This window comes from Cervus canadensis, chromosome 10 (genome assembly GCF_019320065.1).
Source record: "Cervus canadensis isolate Bull #8, Minnesota chromosome 10, ASM1932006v1, whole genome shotgun sequence".
Taxonomy (NCBI): domain Eukaryota; kingdom Metazoa; phylum Chordata; class Mammalia; order Artiodactyla; family Cervidae; genus Cervus; species Cervus canadensis.
This window is the reverse complement of record NC_057395.1, coordinates 36185953-36200688: the sequence shown is the minus strand read 5'-3', so window position 1 is coordinate 36200688 and position 14736 is coordinate 36185953. Positions and strand designations below refer to the sequence as shown.

The 14736-nt window shown below is 40.1% G+C and overlaps 1 protein-coding gene across 9 annotated transcripts in view; it reads right to left on the bottom strand.

Annotated features, from left to right (window-relative positions):
• The window catches only part of ZNF438 (zinc finger protein 438), a 184455-nt gene that overhangs the window by 18177 nt on the left and 151542 nt on the right, over positions 1-14736 (bottom strand). The window lies entirely within an intron of this gene.

Sequence of the window (14736 nt, the reverse complement as noted above, 5' to 3'; positions counted from 1 at the left end):
TTTTTTTTTAAATGATGCACAAAAATGAAAGGAAAAAGTCATTAATTACTAAGGTCTTTTATAATTTCAGATAGAATATTAAGTTTTCCAGATTTTTTTCAAATTCTAGTCCATCTGCTTCCAAAACTGAGGTCATTGAAGAATATTATAACTGAATGAAGGTGTCTGAAAATGCTGAAAGAACTTCCACGTTCCTCACATGGTAAGTCCTGTACCTTTAGTGAACTTGATAGACCAAGAATCTTCTTTTTTTGGTTGGGGAGCTTTTCGGGGGAAACAAGACAAGTCGGATTACATGTAAGGATGTGAGCTCTTTCACTCATTGCTGGAATGAGCCTGAGTGAGATCCTAATCCTTACGGGCCTGAACATCCTCTTTTTACCAAGCGGGAATTACACTAGCGCATTGTTTCTCGAAGTACAGTCTGCTGACCCAGGAGGGCTCCCCCACTCTCTTTTCCTGCTCGTAATAAGATGTCACTTGCCTTTTCCCCAATGCTGACCTCTGCACACAATGCATTGATGGGACAGAGGATGTAACTGGGTAAAACTGATGAACTCAGGACATGACAGCAAACTGTCCAAACAGCCACATTCTTTGCCACCAGGCTCCCTCAGCAGAACAACAAAAAACCAGGATGAAAATTTAGTTTTGTTAAACCTTGAGCTTACATGCCTTTATAAAATCCTGCATGATGACATGACTTCCGTGGCACACTGAGGCATGGTGGTAGCCCCGAGGAAAAATGCTCGTGGATGGTTTGAAGCTGAACTAGCTGCTCTTCATTGGAATAACCATCCTGACTTGAAAGAACATCTGACAGACATATGTTGAGAGATCATGTTCAGTCCTGGGTTCTGGGCAGACATTTTCTCAAAAGTGGATGAGTGAAGCTTGTCATTACAAGAGAAAACATCTGGCTGTATTCACGATCAAGGATAAAAATTATTCTTTCGAGCAGCATTAGAATTTTGGAAAACTTGAAGCCATCCCCAAGAGCCTGAAGCTTTCCTATACTTATTAAGTTTTTAGACGAGACTGGTGTTTATTTTAACAAATAAAATTTCCAAAATACTGTATAAAATGACATATATAGAAGACCTGCGTAATTCACTGAACTAATGTTTTCTTTCTCTAATTTTATTTACTGAGTTTTTACTGTGTTGGGTCTTCGCTGCTGTGAGGGCTTTCTCCAGTTGCGGCAAGTGGGGGCTACTCTCAAGTTGGGAAGCGCAGGCTTATCACGGTGGTTTCTCTTGGTGCCAAGCACAGGCTGCAGGTACAAGGGCTTCAGCAGTTGTGAGCTGCAGGCTCCAGAGCTCAGCCTCAGTAGTTGTGGTGCATGGGCTTAGTTGACCCTTGGCATGTGGAATCTTCCTGGACCAGGGATTGAACCGGTGCCCCCTGACAGGGCAAGGCGGATTCTTAACCACTTGACCACCAGGGAAGTTCTAATGCTCTCTAATAGACACTGCATGAATGAGCAAAAGATTCAAGTATAAAGACAGACCAAAATGTAACAGAATACAAGACTACAATACAGTTTCAATTTCACATTACAGTTACATTGTAAGCTGTTACCTTACTTGACTTGTTTAAGCTCTGTTATAGTTACCTGACATGTTTTGGTGTAGTAGCAAAGAAAAATATCCACAATTATCTGAGAAGGCCATTAAAATACCCGCTTTCCAGTTACTGTAAACTAGATTTTCTTCAAACACTCCAATATAAACAATGTATCACAACATATTGGCTACAGGACCAGAAAGGAGACTCAAGATTTTCAATGAAGCCAGACTTTAAAGATTTGCAAAAAATGCAAATCAGTGATAAGTCTTCTCACTAATTCTTTTGCTTTGGAAAATACAGCCAATTACACAAAATATGTTAAGCTGTAGTGAGATTACTATTGTTATTTTACTATTATGAGTTATTTTTGGCTGTGCTGGGTCTTCGCTGCTGCTTGAGGGTTTTATCTATTGTGGTGAGCGGCGGCTCCTCACTTCAGAGGCTTCCCCTGTTGAGGAGTACAGGCTCTACACACACAGGCTTCAGGAGCTGCAGCTCTCAGGCTGTAAGGCAGTGTCAGTAGTTGCGTGTGAGCTTAGCTGCTCCATGGCACGTGGGGTCTTCCCACATCAAGGATCAAACTGGTGTCCCCTGCATTGCAAGGCAGACTCAATCACTGGACCACCAGGGAAGCCCAGATTATTGTTATTTGAAAATGAATCCACAAATACACATTTTTTCAGTTTATAATCTCAAATACAGTAAATCCCAATTGATACAACTGACATAAACAAATATTCAGTAGTTTTTAAGAATGTAAAGGGGCCTGAAATTAAAATATTTGAGAAGTGCTAACTAGATGAAACCTGATGTTCCAGATCTTTGAAGATTCTGTGATTTTGTGTGTGTGTGTGTATGTGAATGAGAATAGAAAATAAAATCTGGAAATGTCTAATTTATGGCTGATCAGTTTTTCCTTCACCTTTTTCCTGTGTGAGAATCTGTAAAGCAGATCCTTAGGAGAGAGTTGTAAAAATAAAGCTTTTGGTAATATATCCTAATAAAAATATAAATTACAGTTAAATGTCATTAGTTGGAAATATTAGAATACAGCTTAAATAAAAAATTTTTGAGTATTAAAAATACATAACACTTCAAAATTTACTGTATTCACTTTGAATTTATATTCATGAAATATCTTATAAATTATTGGGTTGGCCAGGCAGATTGTTTGGGTTTTTCTGTAACCTCTTATGGAAAAACCCAAATGAACTTTTTGGCCAACTCATTATATTTAAACTAATGACATTTTTATTTTTTTCTCCAATTTTTCTTCTTCCAACAACACAAAAGAAGACTCTACACATGGACATCACCAGATGGTTGACACAGAAATCAGACTGATTATATTCTTTGCAGCCAAAGATGGAGAAGCTCTATACAGTCAGCAAAAACAAGACTGGGAGCTGACTGTGGCTCAGATCATGAACTTCTTATTGCCAAATTCACACCGAAATTGAAGAAAGTGGAGAAAACCACTAGACCATTCAGGTATGACCTAAATTAAATCCCTTGTGACTATACAGTGGAAGTGAGTAATAGATTTAAGGGACTAGATCTGATAGACAGAGTGATTGATGAACGATGGACAGAGGTTCATGACATTGTACAGGAGATAGGGATCAAGAAAAAGAAATGCAAAAAAGCAAAATGGCTGTCTGAGGAGGCCTTACAAATAGCTGTGAAAAGAAGGGAAGTGAAAAGCAAAGGAGAAAAGGAAAGATATACTCATTTGAATGCAGAGTTCCAAAGAATAGCAAGGAGAGATAAGAAAGCCTTCCTCAGTGATCAATGCAAAGAAATAGAGGAAAACAATAAAATGGGAAAGACTAGAGATCTCTTCAAGAAAATTAGAGATACCAAGGGAACATTTCATGCAAAGATGGGCTCAATGAAGGACAGAAGGACCTAATGGAAGCAGAAGATATTCAGAAGAGGTGGCAATAATACACAGAAGCACTATACAAAAAAAGATCTTCATGACCCAGATAATCACGATGGTGTGATCACTCACCTAGAGCCAGACATCCTGGAATGTGAAGTCATGTGGCCATAGGAAGCATCACTGTGAACAAAGTTAGTGGATGTGATGGAATTCCAGTTGAGCTATTTCAAATCCTGAAAGATGATGCTGTGAAAGTGCTGCACTCAATATGCCAGCAAATCTGGAAAACTCAGCAGTGGCCACAGGACTGGAAAAGGTCAGTTTTCATTCCAATCCCTAAGAAAGGCAATCCCAAAGAATGCTCAAACTACTGCACAATTGCACTTATCTCACACGCTAATAAAGTGATGCTCAAAATTCTCCAAGCCAGGCTTCAGCAATGCGTGAACCATGAACTTCCAGGTGTTCAAGCTGGTTTTAGAAAAGGCAGAGGAACCAGAGATCAAATTGCCAACATCCGCTGGATCATTGAAAAAGCAAGAGAGTTCCAGAAAAACATCTATTTCTGCTTTATTGACTATGCCAAAGCCTTCGACTGTGTGGATCACAATAAACTGTGGAAAACTCTTAAAGAGATGGGAATACCAGACCACCTGACCTGCCTCTTGAGAAACCTGTATGCAGGGTCAGGAAGCAACAGTTAGAACTGGACATGGAAGAACAGACTGGTTCCAAATAGGAAAAGGAGTACGTCAAGGCTGTATATTGTCACCCTGCTTATTTAACTTATATGCAGAGGACATCATGAGAAACGCTGGGCTGGAGGAAGCACAAGCTGGAATCAAGATTGTGGTCGAAATATCAATAACCTCAGATATGCAGATGACACCACCCTTATGGCAGAAAGTGAAGAAGAACTAAAAAGCCTCTTGATGAAAGTGAAAGAGGAGAGTGAAAAAGTTGGCTTAAAGCTTAGCATTCAGAAAACTAAGATCATGGCATCCAGTCCCATCACTTCATGGCAAAGAGATGGGGAAACAGTGGAAACAGTGGCTGACTTTATTTTTCTGGGCTCCAAAATCACTGCAGATAGTGATTGCAGCCATGAAATTAAAAGACGCTTACTGGAAGGAAAGTTATGACAAAACTAGATAGCATATTAAAAACCAGAGACATTACTCTGTCAACAAAGGTCCATCTAGTCAAGGCTATGGTTTGCCCACTAGTCATGTATGGATGTGAGAGTTGGACTATAAAGAAAGCTAAGCACCAAAGAATTGATGCTTTTGAACTGTGATGTTGGAGAAGACTCGAGAGTCCCTTGGACTACAAGGAGATCCAACCAGTCTATCCTAAAGATCAGTCCTGGGTGTTCATTGGAAGGACTGATGCTGAAGCTGAAACTCCAGTACTTTGGCCACCTCATGTGAAGAGTTAACTCATTGGAAAAGACCCTGACGCTGGGAATGACTGAGGGCAGAAGGAGAAGCAGGTAACAGAAGATGAGATGGTTGGATGGCATAACTGACTCAATGGACATGGGTTTGGGTGGACTCTGGGAGTTGGTGATGGTTAGGGAGGCCTGACGTGCTGCGGTTCATGGGTTCGCAAAGAGTCGGACACCACTGAACGACTAAACTGAACTGAATGATATATATTTTTTTCCTCCAATTTTTAGAATTATCATCACAAGATTCTCTTAATAGTATTGTAATCTTTTTTTTTAATAGCACTATTTTTTCAGTACTCTTAGCAAAATGCATTCAAAACCATTTAAAATTACTTTATCAAGATAAAAATAATCATTAATTGCTGCTTCTGATTTAAGTTAGATGCTGGAATTTCTATAAATGTTTTTAGCATTTTGATGTCAATTAATTTAAAGACAACAACAATATGTTTACTCTACTCAAAGCATGACAAGATTTATGAATTCCTATTCCTATTAGTAGTTGTTGTTTAGTTGCTAAGTTGTGTCACAATATTTGCAACCCTACAGACTGCAGCATGCCAGGCTTCCCTGTCCTTCACCATCTCCCAGAGTTTGCTCAAACTCATGTCCATTGAGTCTGTGATGCCATCCAACCATCTCATCCTATGTCACCCCCTTCTCCTCCTGCCTTCAATCTTTCCCAGTATCAGGGTCTTTTCCAATGAGTTGGCTCTTTGCATCAGGTGGCCAATGTATTGGAGCTTTGGCTTCAACATCAGTCCTTCCAATGAATATTCAGGGTTGATTTCCTTTAGGATTGACTGATTTGATCTCCCTGCTGTCCAAAGGACTCTTAGGAGTCTTCTCTAGCACCACAGTTCAAAAGCATCAATTCTTTGGTGCTCAGCCTTTTTTATGGTCCAACTTTCATATCCATACATGACTACTGGAAAAACCATAGCTTTGACAATATGGACCTTTGTCAGCAAAGTATGTCTCTGTTTTTTTAATATACTGTCTAGGTTTGTTATAGTTTTTCTTGCAAAGAGCAAGCATCTTTTAATTTCATGACTGCAGTCACCATCCGCAGTGATTTTGAAGCCCAAGAAAATAAAATCTGTCACTGTTTCCACTTTTCCCCCATTTATTAGTAGTATACTTTTACAAACATAAAATGCCTAACCTATATTCCTGGCTTTGTAACACTGAAATATTGCTGTCAAAGTTCTTCTCTTTTATCCCTGCTCCGCTCGTCACACCAGCCATCTGCATAAATAAAGACATTAGCATCTGCTATATGGCAAATGGTCTCAGGGGCAGATGTTCGCATCCTTGTGTTCGTGTCGCTGGGGCTGCATACATTATTGGAACAGATGTACACAATCTCAAAGTGTTGGGTCCCACGGTGAGATGTTTCCAACTGCTTCCTATCAAAGTACATAAATGCTATTTGCACCTGCATTTATGTTAATGATAGAAAGGCAGCGGGGGTCCTGACAAAGTGAGATGTGATGCTATGAAATATATTTACATGGTTAATTGGAGTTTCCGAAAGACTCCGCTGCCAAGTGGCTACAGTGACACTGATCCAGGCCTGAGTGGATGATCTGACTGGTAGTCTGTTTGAAGCACTGGAAGGCTGGCAATTTCCAATGATGAAAACAGTCCTAATCCAAATTTACTAAGAAGAACATTCTTGACTCTAGTATTTTATCTGAACTAGGAGTAAATTACTCCCAGTATGAGGTCTGCCTGATAAGGCTTAGGCCACCCAAGTCATTTCCATCTTGTCCTACAAGGAAACTTCCATAGGTATGTGTGTGTTTCCCATTTGTACTTCTGTCAACAGCATAACATACTAATACTCACGGCGGTATTTTGCAGAAGTTATTACATTGGAAAGTTCCAATTTGCAACATTAAGGAGTTAACCAAAACCAGCTTGAAAATGTCAATTTGTACTTGGTCTGCAACATAAAATGGTACCAAAAGGCCAAGAACAGCATTTACACTGCTAGTTAAGATCAAAATACTTCCATATGAATGTCACATATTTAGAAACATAATATTTTGGTAAAACATAGGGAACGTTCCCTCCCCTTCCCCATAATGAGGTCACAAAGCCACGTTAACCACTAAACACAAAGCATCAAATTACAGTGGTTCTCATTGCTACTGTGCATTAAATGTGAGCACTGAAGAGCCAGAGCTCACAGTGAGAGTTGCTTTTGTAGCTTGACTGGGCTAAGAACTTGTAGCTGCTCTCAAATAACATATTTATTACTTGATTTCCTTCACATTGATAATATCAACACTGCACAGTGTTGCACGGGTTCTAAAAGAAGTTTTATTCTGCAACTTATTCTGAAGATTTATATTGTGCTCTAAGAGTTTACAAAAGGCATTCCTACACAGCTGATCCTCATTTGCAGATCCTGTTATTTGTGAATATACCTGCTTGCTAAAATTTATTTACAATCCCCAAATCTGAGTCACATTTCCAGCGGTGGTGGACACTCTGCCTTGCCTCAGCTTCCCTGGTATAAACAAGCATTCTTTTTGCAGTCTACTTTAGTGGCACCTTTTTGTGGTATTTTTTTCCCCATTGTTAGTGATTTCACTGTCTAAAACAGCTTTAGAGAATAGTGCTGATATGCTCTCCCATGTTCCTACAGATTAGAAGAGTCTGATGCACCTAATGGAGAAAACATGTGTGTCAGATAAGTGTTGTTCAGGCATGAGTTATAATGCTGTCTCTGTGAGGTCAATTCATGTCAAGGCATCAACAAGATATATTCAGTAAGGTGTCTTTGAACAGAGACATACATAAAAGCAGTTTTTATATTGATAGATGAGAAAATGTTGTATTGTGATCAGAGACTCACAGGAACCTAACCCTGCATTTCCCCTGGGAGCCATGGTATCAGTCAGTTCAGTTCAGTTCAGTCGCTCAGTTGTGTCCGACTCTTTGCTACCCCATGAATCACAGCACGCCAGGCTTCCCTGTCCATCACCAACTCCCGGAGTTTATTCAAATCTATGTCCATTGAGTTGGTGATGCCATCCAACCATCTCATCCTCTGTCGTCCCCTTCTCCTCCTACCCCCAATCCCTCCCAGCATCAGGGTCTTTTCCAATGAGTTAACTTGTTGCATGAGGTGGCCAAAGTACTGGAGTTTCAGCTTCAGCATCAGTCCTTCCAATGAACACCCAGGACTGATCTCCTTTAGGATGGACTGGTTGGATCTCCTTGCAGTCCAAGGGACCCTGAAGAGTCTTCTCCAACACCATAGTTCAAAAGCATCAATTTTTCTTCACAGTCCAACTCTCACATCCATACATGACCACTGGAAAAACCATAGCCTTGACCAGATGGACCTTTGTTGGCAAAGTAATGTCTTTGCTTTTTAATATGCTGTCTAGGTTGGTCGTAACTTTCCTTCCAAGGAGTAAGCGTCTTTTAATTTCATGGCTGCAGTCACCATCTGCAGTGATTTTGAAGCCCAAACAAATAAAGTCTTACACTGTTTCCACTGTCTCCCCATCTATTTTCCATGAAGTGATGGGACTAGATGCCATGATTTTAGTTTTCTGAATGTTAAGCTTTTTTTTTTTTTTTGAATGCTAAGCTTTAAGCCAACTTTTTCACTCTCCTCTTTCACTTTCATCAAGAGGCTTTTTAGTTCTTCTTCACTTTCTGCCATAAGGGTGGTGTCATCTGCATATCAGGTTATTGATATTTTGCCCCACAAGCTTGATTCCAGCTACGCTTCTTCCAGCCCAGCGTTTCTCATGATGTCCTCTGCATATAAGTTAAATAAGCAGGGTGACAATATACAGTCTTGATGTACTCCTTTTCCTATTTGGAACCAGTCTGTTCTTCCATGTCCAGTTCTAACTGTTGCTTCCTGACCTGCATACAGGTTTCTCAAGAGGCAGGTCAGGTGGTCTGGTATTCCCATCTCTTTAAGAGTTTTCCACAGTTTATTGTGATCCACACAGTCGAAGGCTTTGGCATAGTCAATAAAGCAGAAATAGATGTTTTTCTGGAACTCTCTTGCTTTTTTTTTTTTTTTTTGATGTTGGCAATTTGATCTCTGGTTCCTCTGCCTTTTCTAAAACCAACTTGAACACCTGGAAGTTCATGGTTCACGTGTTGCTGAAGCCTGGCTTGGAGAATTTTGAGCATCACTTTACTAGCATGTGAGATGAGTGCAATTGTGCGGTAGTTTGAGCATTCTTTGGGATTGCCTTTCTTAGGGATTGGAATGAAAACTGACCTTTTCCAGTCCTGTGGCCACTGCTGAGTTTTCCAGATTTGCTGGCATATTGAGTGCAGCACTTTCACAGCATCATCTTTCAGGATTTGAAATAGCTCAACTGGAATTCCATCACATCCACTAGCTTTGTTCGTAGGGAGCCATGGTAAAGTATTAGTTAATTCAGTGTTCCTGTGACTTTACACAATGTAACTACTGTGAATGATGAGAATCAACAGTATTTTATCTCATTTGACTATTTCAGGGCAAGAATTATCATCCCCATTTGAAAGAAGAATGAATTGAGGCTCATTGACTTAGCCAGGATTACTGCAAGGAGATCCAACCAGTCCATCCTAAAGGAGATCAGTCCTGGGTGTTCACTGGAAGGACTGATGCTGAGGCTGAAACTCCAGTACTTTGGCCACCTGATGCAAAGAGCTGACTCAGTGGAAAAGACCCTGATGCTGGGAGGGATTGAGGGTAGGAGGAGAAGGGGACGACAGAGGATGAGATGGCTGGATGGCATCACCGACTCGATGGGCATGAGTTTGAGTAAACTCCCGGAGTTGGTGATGGACAGGGAGGCCTGGCGGGCTGCGATTCATGGGGTCGCAAAGAATCAGACATGACTGAGAGACTGAACTGAACTGAACAGAGCCCAGAGGCTTCCCAGGTGGCACAGTGGTAAAGAATTCACCTGCTGATGCAAGAGATGCAAGAGATGTGGGTTTGATCCCTGGGTCAGGAAGATCCCCTGGAGTGTGGATCCCTGGGTCAGGAAGATCCCCTGGAGTGGAAATGGCAACCCACTCCAGTATTCTTGCCTGGACAACTCCACAGGCACAGGAGCCTGGGAGGCTACAGTCCATGGGGCCGCAAAGAGTAAGATGCAACTGAGACAGCACAGCAAAGAGCCCAGAAAAAAGGGCAGAAGAACCAGAGTTCATCTCTTAGCTTGGTGTTCTTTCCCCGGACTGAGAGCAGAGGGGAGGAGAGAAGAAAAAACAGGAGAGGAGCATAGGAAACAGCCCCAATACTATGTTCGAAGAATGAAACTGTGATTAGACAACAAGACAACAAACCATTTTCAGGTTAAATCCTCATAAACAGTAAAATGCTTGGAAAGACAGTCCAGTTTTATTCACTGAATCTGAGCTATAAGAGAGTGGACCGTACTTTGGTTTCCTCTTCGATCTTTGTTCCTTGCCTCTCCAAAGGCAATAAAATATTTGTTAAATAAACACATAGACTTGAGAAGTTCAGCTTGGTGTTTCATTAAAAAACAGATTCAAATGTTTTCATAGCATCCAGGCAATAAGATTTTTAGAGAAAATGAGAGTTTAAAGCATTTTTAAACAAAATTTAATATGTATTTGAGAAACCACTATATGCCAGGATACTTTAAAGCTCACCAAAGACAGAAAATTCATGAAGAAGTTTATAAAGGACCTAATTGAGCAACTGAACACACACACACACACACACACACCCTGATATTAAGAGTCTAAAATAAGTAAGATTATTTTCCTAAATTAAAAATATATATATATATATTATTAACTAGCTATCCCACATATTCCTTTAGTTGAAATGCTATATTCACTAATACCAAAACATTTACTTCTGTGAGATGTAAGTACATATTTTTATGTCTGTAAGACATAAGAATATATTTTTAGGCTGTGATATGATTATTTTTTTATAGAAGTTTATTGAATCAGAAAATCCAGGGTTTTTTTGTTTTTTTTTTAACCAGCTTTAAATCTGAATTCACATGATAGACAGTAATGGTTATGGCTTCACAGTTAAATAATGCACAGGTTTTGAAAACTAGTAGGAGTTGTACAGAGCATGTTCAGCTAACTGCAATGTTTCCAAAGGGGGTCATTAAGACCCACTACATCTTGCCTCAAAGCATCTGCCATTTTCTCAGCTCCATTTGTTCTTACTCTTACTGAATAAAAACAGCACACACAATTTGATAAATATGTTTAAACAATATAAATGTTATGACAGAGCTGAGAAAAGTGTTAGAAGATTTCTGTAAGACCTTTCTACTCACAATCATCTTGCCTAGGAAACAGCAAGACTGAAGGGTGAAACTGGCAAAAAGTCTTGGGAGTTCTGAATGACTCCAGCAAAACAGCCCTGCCCTGGACCTAAGACTTTCCTGACCAATGAAGAGTGGGACTTGTTTTAATTAGCTGTATGGGGACTTAACACTCATGCTTAATTGGCAAACCACAGTCAACGTCTTCCAGGCACATAAAAAACATAAACTGTCCCTCTAAAAGGCCCATTTGGCAAGGTTGCTCATTTGTATGTTTCCTTGTATCAATAACAAATCCATTTGCATTTTCAATCCCAGTGGTGTTTTCTTTCCTTCAACAAAGTTACAGTATAGGTTACCACTGTAGCTGGCCTTAGCATGTAATTTTCCCCCTCCCCACCCCAGAAACATGGTTAATCCCTTGCTACAGTTTGCTGTTTTCCAACATAAAATACATGTCCTTACATTTTTATTAGTTCCTCATTTGAAAATGTCAAACAAAAAAAGAAAGCTTTGGGAAAACCATAAAACTCCAAATCCAAAATATGAGAAGATAGAAAATTGTAACAAAATACATTTGATGAACTTCTGGAGATTCTGTTAATAATATTTTCACACGGAAAGGGATAATATCAGCACTATTATAATAGAGGAAAGCTTTTAACATAGTACAAACTATCTGAGTGATATTACAATGTTAAAATTCTTTATCCAAAATCAGGAAACATTTAAATAGAAGGCACTGGAATTTCTAATGAGTTTCATCTAGTTCTTTCCCAGCTTTAATCCATGTCCCTTGACCCCTAACCCCCACCCTCTGTCTTCTACACCTGTGCTCATGTCCTGAGCAAATGCCACATCTGGTCATGTTTCCTGACCAGCCTCAAACTTCTGGCTCAATCAACTGTTCTCCAGGTACATCATATTCAGGTCTAATGCAGCATTTGTCATGCTTTATTCTGTTTGATTATATACATGTCTGTGTTCTACTAGGATTTTGTGTTTTATAATAGCACAGTCTTCTGTCTGATTTATCTTTGGATCCCTCATAGCATCTGGCATAGTTCCTGGTAAGTACTGTCTTGGTGATCATTAAATCTGCTTCCACTGTAAGAAATTTTGTTAGAAGATAGTAAATGATGCCATGGGTTTTCTTAAGCCCCACAACTCTGCTGTAATGTCCTACTTGAATTTCATACATTAGTGCATGTTGTGTTCGCATCCACACATGCTTGCAAGTCTGAAATTCAAAAGTACCATATTTTATAGACAGCCATAAATCACTCAGTATTTAATTAATAAATGACATATGCTCAGCAAACTTCTCATGTTCCACAAGTGATTATATTTGATGAAAGAAATATAAACAAAACCATAATTTAAAAATCTGGAATTTTTCTTTGTTAAACAATATTAATAGCAATCTAGGACATACAGAAAACATTTGATAAATGAGTAAACTGAAGAATAACTGGGCAATTCTTAGGCCTCATATGTATGATACTATTTTTTCTGACCAATATAATTAACTTATATTTATTTTAATTAATTAATTATATACTTTCTCATGATACAAATTCTAATTTCTGCGTACTTTGGATTGAAATGGCTTTTCATGCATATGTGCTAAGTCGCTTGGTCATGTCTGATTTTTGGCAACCCCAGGGACTGTAGCCTACCAGGCTCCTCTGTCCATGGGACTCTGCAGGCAAGAATACTGGAGTGGGTTGCCATGCCATTCTCAAGGTGATCTTCCTGACCTAGGGATCGAACCTGCATCTTCTGTGGCTCCTGCATTGCAGGCCGATTGTTTTATCACGAAGCCACCAGGGAAGCCCGAAATAGCTTTAAGCATTCATATATTAAATTTAATTCAGGGTCACACTTGGCCTCTGAAGGCTACAAGGCACCCACCCCAAGCAGGAGGGAGCTCTGCCCATCTCACTGCATCAGCCTCTAAAGGCGGAGGATATTAATAACCACCATTAAGAACAGGAGCCAGCATCATCTCATAAGGGCCTGCTCTACAGCGAGCAACGTCTGGGGTGATTTACATATATTATCTCCTTTCATCTCCACATCACCTAGAGGGTAGGACTTACTATCTTCATTTTATAGATTTATAGATGAGAAAGTTAAGGTCAAGTGATGTACCCGAGGTTATGCAATTCGGGGGCAGACATGATTTTCAAACATCCCACGCTCTTCATAGCTATGACACTACCTTTCACTTTGGCAGAGAACGTTTTCTCCAGTTCAGGATTCTTTAAAGCAAACTCCTTCCGCGCACTGACAGTTACACCTTCCACTGCTGTTGCTGCGTAGTTGCTTCGGTCGTGTCTGACTCTGTGACTCCAGGGACTGCAGCTTGCGAGGCTTCTCATCCATGGGATTTCCCAGGCAAGAATACTGGACTGGGTTGCCACTTCCTTCTCTAGGGGATCTTCCTGACCCAGAGATCGAACCCGCATCTCCTGCATGGCGAATTCTTTACTGCTGAGCCACCAGGGAAGCCCACATCTTCCACAAGGGAAGCCCAATTCTGAATCATTTAAAGGCATTTTTTTTTTCTCGCACATGTATCAAAACTTCTCTTCTGTATGGAAGAGAATATACAGAGGCCAGGGAAAGACTTGAATTCCTCTTAAAGGTTAGGCTTTGTTTGCTCTGCATGCTGAGGAAAATTAAATTACTCTTTACTCAAAAATGATTACCTGTACCCGTAAACTGCTTTTCTAAAAGGTCCAGGAGCTCTTGTTAAGAAATCATGATTTTCATTTTAAAAAATCATATGGGGGGGAATTTGTTTCTTTTACATTTCTTTTTTAAAATGGGTATATGGGAAGAAATAGGTCAAAAATGAATAAGAAAATACCCTCTCTGTATATGTATGTTGTGTGTGCACATGTATGCATGAATATATATGTATATATGCTTGTATACATCTCTCTCACTAGAACACATGTCATTCTGCTTCATTAAAGTCAATACTCTGGGGCTTCCCTGGCGGTCCAATGGTTAAGAATACACCCGCCAGTGTAGGGGACACGAGTTAGATCCCTGGTCTGGGAAGATCCCACACACTACAGAGCAACTAAGCCTGTGGGTCAAAACTATTGAGCCCTTGCCCTAGAGGCCATGTTCCCCAACAAGAGAAGCTACCACAATGAGAAGTCATGCACCACAACTACAGAGTAGCCTCCACTTGCTGCAACTAGAGAAAGCCCACTCATAGAAACAAAGACCTAGTGTGGCCAAAAATAAAGAAGTTTTAAAAAAATATTTTTTAAAAATACCAAAGTTTTTTTTTTTTTTAAAGCCAATACTCTGCAACCTCATTTAACATCTACTAACACCAGTTAGCTGCTGGCTGATGGCCTGGGCTCTGCAAATTTTGTGTGGAATGAGATGACCCTGCTCTCAGTAAAAGGGCTCAGTTCAGTTCAGTTCAGTTGCTCAGTCATGTCCGAATCTTTGCAACCCCATGGACTGCAGCATGCCAGGCTTCCCTGTCCATCACCAACTCCTGGAGCTTACTC